Genomic DNA, 11,587 nt, shown 5'->3' on the forward strand with positions numbered 1-11,587 from the left:
GAGGGAAAGAAAGAGAGAAGAAGAGGGAAAGGAAAGAGGGAAAGAGAGAAGAAGAGGGAAAGGAAAGAGGGAAAAAGAGGAAAAGAGAGAAGAAGAGGGAAAGGAAAGAGAGATTGAAAAATGAGAAAGAGGGAAAGAAAGAGAGAAGAAGAGGGAAATTAAAGAGGGAAAAAGAGACATATGCTCATGCTTATGCATGAGCATATGTCTACTTCTCTTATGCTCATGCGTAAGCATAAGCATGAGCATATGCTCATGCTTATGCTTATGCATGAGCATAAGAGAAGGGGGAAAGAGAGAAGCAGAGGGAAAGGAAAGAGGGAAAAAGAGGGAAAGAAAGAGAGAAGAAGAGGGAAAGGAAAGAGGGAAAGAGAGAAGAAGAGGGAAAGGAAAGAGGGAAAAAGAGGAAAAGAGAGAATAAGAGGGAAAGAAAGAGAGAAGAAGAGGGAAAGGAAAGAGGGAAAAAGAGGAGGAAAGAGATTGAAAGATTGAAGGAGAGAAGAAGGAAAGGAGGGAAAGAAGAGGAGAGAAGAGGGAAACAAGAGGAAAGAGATGGGAAGAGAGGGTTCCTACACCCATCACTGTAGCTAGCGCTTAAGGCGCTAGCTGCAGGCCAATGCAAATAACAAAAATAACAAATGGAAAAAAGAGAAAGCACTTACCTGAAATAGTACATCCCACTCGGTGTTGTGGACTGGCCCTACAAAAGAAAGGAAACATACCATTTTTCAAATAAGATGTTAGAGGAAGGAGGAGATTACAAAAGTAACTTCTTGAAAGGAGGAGATTGAGGAGACAAGGAGAAAGAGAAGGAAGAGAAATACAAAAAGGGAAAAGAAGAGATGAGTCTTCTTTCTTTCTTGAAATCTCGTTTTTTGTTTCAATCCTTTGAAAACAAGCATGAAAACTAGTTTACAGGTTTAGCAATACAAGGAGAAGCACTCACAAAACTAAAGCTAACAAACAAATAACCTACATTGTTGAAATAGACTCACCTCTTGAAAAACTTCCTTTTAAGAAACCAAAGAGGAAGAAGGGTGGAGAGGGAGCACAAGAGCTAGGAGAAGGGTGAGGAGTGGAGAATAGAGTAGGAGGTTGTCGAAAATAGGTGGGAGGTCATCGGAAATAGGTGGGAGGAGAGATTGCCTTGTTTACTTAAAAGATTAGAGAGTGCTAAAGAAAGCGCCGCGTGTAGCTTCGGGTTTCGGTTTTAACCCACAGCGTCGCTATATAGCGACTCTTTTCTGTTGCTATATAGCGACGTTTTTAATTTAAAGTGTCACTATATAGCGATGGAACAGAGCAAAATGTCGCTATATAGCAATGCTTTAAGACACTTTTTGTTCTAAGTTAAAGGGAAGCTCATAGATGCTATTTTATAACTGTTAATATATTTTCTTGTAACTTATGTTGTGATTTTATACGTGTAGATGGAAGGGACGAGTGGAAGCTCGTCCGATGATGCGCTAATGCCCGGGAGCACAAAGTGGCTTACAGAGAGGTTATAATGTCATTGCACTCATTGCAAGCGAGAAGTATGACATCAACGTCGTATTATCATGCACCACTTGCGGATGTATGGGGAGGAGCCCGAACCAGTACCCATCGTTGGTGTTGCAAGTGTTGATGGACTATTGGTAAGTCAAAGCTATTTAAGTTCGCAATCTTATTGGATACCAGGAAATACAAGATCTTATATATACACGAAATCTTAAAATAGGATGAGGAGGTTGATGAGGGTACGCATATACCTTCACACTTTGAGCAAGACTATAGTCTCCTGGATGATGACGAGGGTATGGTCGACATGATGGATTTTATTTTTAGGGGCACTACATCCCATGTACATGTGATGTCAGAGTCTGAGGTCAAAATGCAAGAGTTGCAATCAACACAATTGTATGAGGGTGCTAGGATGTCTAAACTACGTCCTTGTCTCTCAATCTTGAATCTACAAGTAAAGTATGGGTGGTCGGATACAAGTGTCTCGGCCTTAATGAGGTTAGCTCTTGCATTAATTTGACTCATTATTTGGTTATTGTTTGTTTTGAGAATCATCATGTTTGTTTTGAGAAACATCATTTGGATAGTGTATACCGAATCATCATTGTTCGAAGCTTATGTATGTTTGTATTGTCATAGGTTGCTCTAGAAGATGTTGCCTGCACCAAATACCATGCCCGCATCAAGAGATGAAGCAAAAAAGATGCTAACAACAGTGGGTATGGATTATGATACCATCCATGCTTGCCATAATGATTGTATTCTCTTTCATCGTGAGCATTGAGATTTGGCTAGTTGTCCAAAGTGTGGGGAACAACAATATAGAGATGACTTGCAGGGTGAGCGGATACCGGTAAAGGTCTTGAGACACTTTCCCATCATTGCAAGAATACAACACATGTTCTGATGCAAATCCATAGCGGAGGTGATGACATGGCATGTATCTCATCGGCCAACAATGACACATTGAGGATTCCTACAGATTGTGTAGCTTGGAAGCACATAGATAATTAGTGGCTGGACTTTGCGAGGGAGCCATGCAACTTACATCTTGGGCTCACCATGAATGGCGTGAATCCTTTCGGGTTATGCTCGACATCTTGGTCGACATGGCCCATAGTCATGGTGAATTACAATATCCCACCATGGCTAACAATAAAAAAGGGACACCTCATGCTTGCACTACTTGTGCTAGGAAAGTACAAGGCAAAAAATATGGAAGTGTACATGGCACCTTTGAATAGAGGAGTTACAGATATTATGGAGAGGAGTGCACGTCTTTGATATTTCCAGAGCTCCTAGACATACCAATGATATTTTGGTCAGGGGTATCTTGATGTGGACAATGCATGACTACCCAGGATATGGAGAGTGCGCAAGTACATGGTTGTGTCTCTACATGTATAATGAGGGATTATGCTTTTATGACTCTCTTTCGCACGCATGTCTTATACTAACACATTCATGCACGTGTGCAGGACTTGTTACAAGTGGGTACCATGCTTGTCCTGTTTGTGGACCGGGTTTGAAATCGCTTGCACGCTACTCCAAACATATGAGGAAAAATGTTTATGAAGGTCATGCTTGATACCTTCCGCTCGACCATCTCGCACGTGGAGGTCAGCTTGATCCACCACCATCATATTTGAAGGCAAGTGATTGGATTCAAGCTTGGAGGGCGAACGGAGAGGAACCTCCTCCTGGTATGAAGAGGCTATCGATCTTTCACGAGCTTCCTTATTGGGGTCAGTTACAAATCAATCATCTCTTGGATCCCATGCATATCTTCAAGAATGTGGGGCCTACTATTTGGGCACACTTGGTTGGTTCCAAAGACTCGAGAGGAGTGCGAGAAGACTTGTGTGCTATGAATAGGATGTCTCGTTTGTGGCCCTAAGTGCATGCTTCGGGAAAAGTTGTCCTCCCGAAAGCAATGTGGATCCTCTCTATGAGGGAGGAGGCAGCGATCAAGGCAGACATTGCCTCTTTTCAAACACCAACAGGGTACATGCGTTGCTTGAAAGGAGCATTTCAAAGGACAATAAGCTTAGTGGGCTCAAGTCCCATGATTGGCACAAGGTCTTACAGGTATTCTAAGTAGAATTAGTGTACCAATAATCGTGATGCGTTAGCGTAAGTATGATTATGTTATATTGTTGACATGACTTCTTTGTTGCTTTGATAGTTCATCCTCCCAATTACAATAAAAGGGTGCTTACAAGAAGATGTTAGAAATGCTATATTCAAGATATGTGGTATTGTGAGGTATGCTTACTATCAAATCGCATTGATTGCATTTTCTTCAATTTAAGTTGATTAATCTGTAAACTGATGATGAAAATATCTTACATGGACATGTGAAATAGTTAAATATGTCAAAAAGAGATCTCCATATCGAGCATCGAGAAGGCTAGGGTGGAATCCATCAAAGTTGTATGCTTGCTTGAGAAGCACTTTCCCTCGAGCATTATGACAACTCAAGTCCACTTGCTTGTGCACATAGTTGATGAGGTGGCTATTGCAGGTACCGTTCATAGTCGATGGATGTTTTTTCTCGAGCAGTTTATGAAAACTTTAAAGGGATTTGTAAGACAAAGAGCAAGACCAGAAGCAAGCATGGCAGAGGGATGGCTTGTGCAAGAGTCATTAGTATATATCACAGAGTTTCTTGCATCCACGGATCCCGATATGCCACAAGCTTGGCATAACAAGGATGATGATTGCATTGTTGGCGAGGTTCCCCAAGGAAAAGGGATTGAAAGAAAGATGAGCGAAGAGCAAATGGAGAAATTCAATAAGTTTTGTATCCTCAATATCCCTGAGATGCAGAAGTGGATTGAGAGATATGAAGTGGCCAAAGCAGAAATAATAAATGCAAGGACGAGATTCAGAGTAATGTACAGGTGATCGCAACCATATCCACGGATTTGGCTCTTCTCCCCACTCACATGTCACTTGATTGGCTACAACTGGCTCTACGTAAAGCCGAACGCAATGGAGAGACAATAAATGAGCGCGAGCGAGAGTTATCATCTGGATGTATGGTGCATGTAAGTTTCTTACCTCTTGACATAATTAAGCAATTATTTGTGGCAATATATGCTATAAAATAGATGCATCTTCATTGTTTTAATGATGCTCTTTTACAGTACAAAAAGTACAGTGCATTATGGTCATATGGACGACATTTTCACGTGGAACACATCGATTTAAAGAGAGTCACGTATGATTGTGGAGTCATGGCTAACTTAACACAAGATAGCCGAGCAAGTGCTTCGGATACCAATCTTCTCTCCTCACAGTTGGATTATTGTAGTTGGATTATTGTGGAACCATACGTGAAATCTATGAAGTTGATTTCAAACGACTTAGTATTTTCATTCTTGATGTAAAATGGTTTAGAACTATTTACAACGGTCCCCATGCGACAGTGAGAAAAGATAGTAGCGGTTTCTTTGCAATAGACTCCACCAAACATTGGACCGATGAAAGTGATACTTTTGTTCTTCCCAAGCACTGTGAGCAGGTGCATACTAATGATTTAATTAATCGAAGCTTTCGTTTTTAAAGATCCATTGATACATGTACTTGAGCATAATTTCATATATATAATTGACGACATTTGGCACCCATCTTCAATATAGGTGGTTTTTCATCCGGATCGTTCTGATCCAAGATGGTGGTACCTGATCCAAGTTGCACCATGAAGTAAGTAAATTTTTGAAGATAGAGATGTGGATATGGAGATGCCACTACTAATGCCGGATCCAATTGATCCCGATGAATCTACTGAAGAAGATGAAGATCACAATATGAGCCAAGAGGAAGATGCGCATAATGACATCACACGGGAGGAAGATGGAGATCACGATATTGAGGAAGAAGACAACGATCATCAAGAATCACCACACTTTATTGAAGAAGATGATCAAGTAAGGTGAACGTACGATGCTAGAGTACGATGATGATATAGGAGATCAACTCGGTATAGAGTTTGAGATAGACTTGTTTGGCGCCTTAGACTTGGCTCAAGATGAAACAGTTGATGTAAATGCTCTTAATTAATATTTTTCATCTCAAACTTGGACATGAATATATGAGCTTCAAAGGCTTGATGTACATGCTCTCATATTTTTATTCTCTATGAGATCAAACATGTATGAAAATTAAAAAAAATTTGTCATTGGAAAAAACTAACTTTTAAGGCCTATATGAGTAAAAAACCTCTCTCGAAAACGTCGCTATAAAATAGTATCTCAGTGTCACTATATAGCGACACTCATAAGTCGCTATATAGCAACTTTTGTAATAGTTGCTATATAGCGAGGTTTATCTAATGCGCTATATAGCGATGCTTTACGAGATGTGCTTTTCATATCGACGATTAGCACCCCACGCGCACTAAACGTCAGTACGTAAACATCGCAATAGGATCCGTGTGTAGTAGTGAGAATCAACGTTACGTACTGGTCATGATCACAAGGAGCGCCCGGAATGACTTATGAGATGAACTCTCCCGTCTACTTTACGATTTGTTTTTGAGGCGTGTTACTGATTCGCTTGCTTATATTCTAACTCACTTCGACAGATCCAAAGGGATCCAACTCATAATACTATAAAATCAGCCTATATACACTCCAACATAAGATGGAGCCTAGCTCCTGATCAACGACCTGACCTGAAGGAGTGCATTCACTTCTAATGACTGTATGCTCCAGGAGCATGAAGAAGCAATGTTTTGCACGAGGACTTAGGAGAGTTCTACCCCCGATAGTCTGGCATGTAAAAGCGCTCGTCGTATTGAAGTAGGAACGATGCATTTCCTTCGAAGATTAGCTTGCCATAGTCCTTGATATATATCAGTTAAGCTCGATACTGAGTGAAGGGATGGTTACACTACCGTCAGAGGAACCACCGAATCCTCCCTTTGTCTCGGACCCCCTCTACCATTTTAGATGAAGAAAGTTCCCGCCTTGTAGTCCTAGCATCCATGACCTATAATGGTCTGTATGTTCTTAGAACAAGCAAAGGACTTGGGTAGGATGCTATCTAGACCACGTAGGAGCGAACAAGGGTGATGACCCCTCCGGTTCTAGGATGGCAAAAGATACCCCCTCCCCTTCTACGACTCTGATGGTGTCAACTTGATTTCTGTGTCAATGGGTGCGCCTGACGAGCTACGTATACAACCTAGACATACAATCCATTGGTGCCTTCCACGCAACGCTTCAGCTCATTGTGCCTTTTCCCCCCGAAATGAAGATAAACATGCCACTTCTAAGCAAAAGTCGTGTTGCAGGTCGATGAGCCCATTGGGCATGGCTACCTAGACTGATCACGTAAGAAATAGAAGCATTGGGCCCTACCCCTGGGCCCTACCCCAAGAAAGCCTGGTGTATCCTTGTTGGATAGAACTCCTATGAGATCCCTTGTTTCGAAAGAGAAGATAAAAAGCTCTCCATGGATATTTGTTATAGCCCACAGACTGATCTCCCCTACTAAACGAAGATCCTACTATAGTCCTTGAAAGAAACATTGCTATTGTTCTCACAATAATAGTCTCCTGCATGCACCTTTTAAACAGCATGAAAAGCAGCAGGGATTTGCAATGTTAAGCAAGTAGGTACTGATATTTCTGGAAAAGCAAAGTTACTAAACTGTACTGATGATAATGATGATTACACTCTCTGAAGTAGATAGGCGTATACACTGAATATTAATATGGAAATTTGAAAACCATTGGAACCCCCTCTAAACATTAATCTCCTTGATGCCCATGAATATGAATATCAATTTCACTATGCCCTTGTAATCATAAAGCAGGAGGTTGACAGGGATAACAATCGTAGCCGGGTTGTGAAGCCTGCAGTCCCACATTATTGTCTTCATGTCCTAACATGCTTTGCTTGTGGATGGATGCAGGTGAGTCCCGTCACTTACCTTGACTTTTTGATAAAAGGGATGTACACTGAGATGATATACATGGGAATACCAGTCCAATCTACAATGGTCTTCAGTTCAGGAGCACTTACCCACTGACGAACCCTTGGGGATACCCCCAATGGCAATGTGACTCATTTTGAGGCCTATTAGGAGGATCCATGGATTCAGATACCAGGCAGTCCACTGTGACCTGGTTATTATACAAACAAAGCTAAATTCATAGATGATTTTGATCAGTCCTTGTCTTGGACACTAAAAGAACTACGAAAAAGACAATGTCTAATTTTTGCTCTTTCTATATATGGACGATAGATGTACATATATAAAAATATTTTGACTTTGCAAAATGAGTATTGATAATGTCTATCCCATGAAAACTATGTATGGGCAACACCTCTAAATGTGCGATGCATTACTCTAAAGTATATAGTACAGTATAGAGTGCAAAGACATAGGAGTGAAATTGCATGCAATTTAAAGGGCTTTTCTAAAGAAATGGGAACCAAGGATGTGTAGTAGGGAGAAAGTAGATTTTAATGTTCTAAGAAGGTAACACACACAAACACTTATGTTCTTAACTAGAATCTGACACACAATCCGGTATAGGAATGAGTGGTTGGCATTATTGATTTTCTTATTGCATGGCTTTATTGATTTCTTGGTCCCATGCTTAATCAAATTTGCATACACACACACACACGCATGCACGCACATGCACGCACGCATGCACACATGTGTGCATGCATGCATGCGTGTGCATGTGCGTGTATATGTGTGTGTGTGTGTATATGTGTGTGTACAAAAGCATGAAGAATTATATGAAAACCTTCTACAAATTGTCCATAAAATTGGACATGCAAGAAGTTAAAAATATGCAAGCCAAGGGATGGAATAGCTCATCTAAAGAGAGTTGGTGCGTTACTCTAGCAAAGGCATATTAGTCGGCCTTAAGAGTAGAGGAGAGGATTTAGCAAGAAGAACGCTAGACAGGAATAACCATCATGGAAGGAATAAGCCAGTTGGTCACAAGAATAAGCCAGTTGGTTCACAAGAACAACTTGACTATATAGATTGCATATTCACAGTAGTTACACTTGCACTTTTTATATGATTTATGTACGTCAACATCATTTCATGCAATGAAAGAAAGAATCATGGAAAATCCTTCTCGGTATGTAAAAAAATGGAAACCAACAATCTACTACCCATAGTATGAACAATACCACCATTGGTGGATGATAAATTTACCACCAAGAAATGTAAATTGATTGCAACAATCAAACTTACCTCTCGTGAAAAAATTATGGCCACCAATTAAGGCCATAAGTACTAGCAAAAAATTAGTAAGAAACTAAACCACTAATATTGATCATGTTACTGGTGGTGAATATCTATTATCATGATGAGTAATGGTAATATTAATGCCAATAACAGTCCTATTATCGAGGATAATGCTAATATTACTTTCCAAGGATCTCACTTTCCTAACCATAGTAAAGATAGTAATAGTACCACCCTGCATATATAGGAAGCCCACTTGGCCATTCTCAATGCTTTGGATTTGAGAGGTACTTCCCGTCTCTTATCTTAAGCTCACCCTAAGGTTTGTCCTAGGGAGTGGTTCCTGGTCCCAACACTCACAAGGTAGGGGGCTAGATGGGACTACTCCTTAAGTCGAGGCACCTAGACTCTCTCAAAGGGAGAGTTTTTTGTCATTTTTTCATTTGCATGCATAAAACTCAATATGTATCACATTGAATGCATGCATTTTGTATCATATTGCATGCATGCATTTTGCATTAAATGCATTCTGTATCATGCACGTTTTGTATGTCATGCATGCATGCATGCGCTGTTGCATTTTGCATTTGTAACCTCAAATCATTTGGTATATCCATGCACATTTCATATGTCATGCATGGGTAAAAATCATGTGTATGTGTCATTGTGTGCTAGAAGTAACTTGTCTAGTGAATGCACATTGCATATGTGCATAGGGTATGCTAGGTGAGCATCATGGAGGGTGTCTCTACACCACAAGTTGCACTGATATCATGTTCTTCTAAAAACAAAAACAAAAATAATAACAACAATTGAATGAGCAAAAATGCCACAAGACATCAAAAAACTTCATGACCTATTTCAAATAATATTTTGTTTGAATCCAATTATTTTCTTTCCAATCCAAAGCTTCTATACCCCTTCTATATTCTCCTTTTTAAAAGAGAGGTTGAAGTAGATCTCTATATGAAACATTGAAAGCATGATGAATACCAAACAGGGACAACTTGGGCAAGGCTAATAGATTCTACTCTTTATGCCTTCTAATAAGGGTGATAATGAAAGCGTCACTTGATTAGAGACTATTGAAAAAATATGAGCCTATGAATGCACCCAAAAAATACAAACCATTGGATTGGAGACAAGATCAAAAGCCTTCTTTATGGCAGGTCAACCTCCTCTACACTTTGTTTCACACGCAATCGAAGGATGGAACCATCTTTAGTAAATAAGTTTCACTCTATTTCAATCATAATAGTATTATGATACAATCATTACCATAGAAATACAAGTTACAATACATCTAATGTTTAATAGAGCCAATGCACTTTGTCCAAGAAAAAATCTTTTTTCACCCCCTCTTTCTCCCAAGCTTCTAAGATCCTTTTCACCCCCTTTTTGCAATCTCTTTAGTCTTGCCATAATTAAAAGAAGAGAATCAAACGTCGAGATAGAAGAAAGTAGAAGAAGCGGAATCAAAAGGATCGTGAATCAAAAGAAAGCGAGAAGTCATGGGTCGAAGAAAACGTGAAGACTAATCCAAGACCATTGAATAAATACCAGGGAAGTGGGCATGTATTTTTCTCTCTAGTAATAAGCTTCTTGCTTTATAATTTTTGGAAAACTACATTTATTAAACATCTGAGAATTCATAAGATGTATGCACTTCTGAAAAGGAGGTCTCCTACACCCATTGGAGATCCCATAAGGCTGAACAATAAGGCTGTATCCACGTCAATAAGGCTGAACACCTTAAGGTAGGAGGTCTCCTACACCCATTGGAGATCCCATCTCCATGGACTTTATTGTGGGATTACCTAGCGCATAGTGGGGGCACAGCTGTGTGTGTGTAATTGTTGATTGGTTGACTAAGATGGCTCATTTTATTCTTGTCAATGAAGATGTTAAGACTCCAGAATTAGCTAGGCTATTTGTGGAGCATATTTATAGATTGTATGGGCTACCAGCTAGTATGGTTAGTGACCAAGATATCAAATTTCATAGCCATTTTTGGAGGGCTGTGTTTATGAGGTTAGAAACTTCATTGAATATGAGCACCAAGGATCATCCACAAAGTGATGGCCAAACTAAAAGGTCAATTGGATCATTGAAGATATGCTGCGAGCATATGTAAGTAAGCGGCAAACTAATGGGAAGCAATATTTGACCATATTAGATTTTGCATATAACAGTGACAAACATTTAGCTATAGGTTTTAGTCCATTCATGATGATGTATGGATTTCAACGAAGAGCCCCAATGGCAGTGGGACTCGAAAAAGAGAACGTTCAAGTGGCCAAAGACTTTCTTGAAGATATGAATCAAATGCTTAAGTTAGCTAAAGATAGCATAAGAAGAGCTCAGAATAGAGCACAAAGTTATGCAAACCCCTACCGTAGAAGGTTGGAGTTTGAAGTAAATGAGACAACCTACCTCAAGGTACTTGAATCTTTAGAATCTCTAAAGACTGGTAAATGTCCAAAGTTATCTCCTAGGTATTGTGGACCATTCACAATACTTAAGAGAATTGGAGAACTTGCTTACAAATTAGCCTTACCCGAGGGATGTAGAGTACATCTTGTTTTTCATGTGAGTAGGCTTAAAAGGAAATTAGGAGATGATGATAATCTCATTACAAATGAAGTCCTAGTTGAACTCATCGAACCTGCATTTTTACCACATAAACCAGGAAGAATTTTAGATAGACAAGAAAAAAGAACACGACATACAATATGGCAAGAATGTCTGGTTAAGTGGAAAGATAGACCTGAAGAGAGTTCAACATGGGAAAGGGTAAACAATCTTTAGAGGAGGTTTCCCAATTTTGTTTTCGATGACATAAACCATTCTTAAGGGGAAG

The sequence above is a fragment of the Dipteris shenzhenensis genome, chromosome 1 (genome assembly GCF_047967505.1).
Source record: "Dipteris shenzhenensis isolate YYH24624 ecotype China chromosome 1, Dip_SZ_1.0, whole genome shotgun sequence".
NCBI lineage: Eukaryota > Viridiplantae > Streptophyta > Polypodiopsida > Gleicheniales > Dipteridaceae > Dipteris > Dipteris shenzhenensis.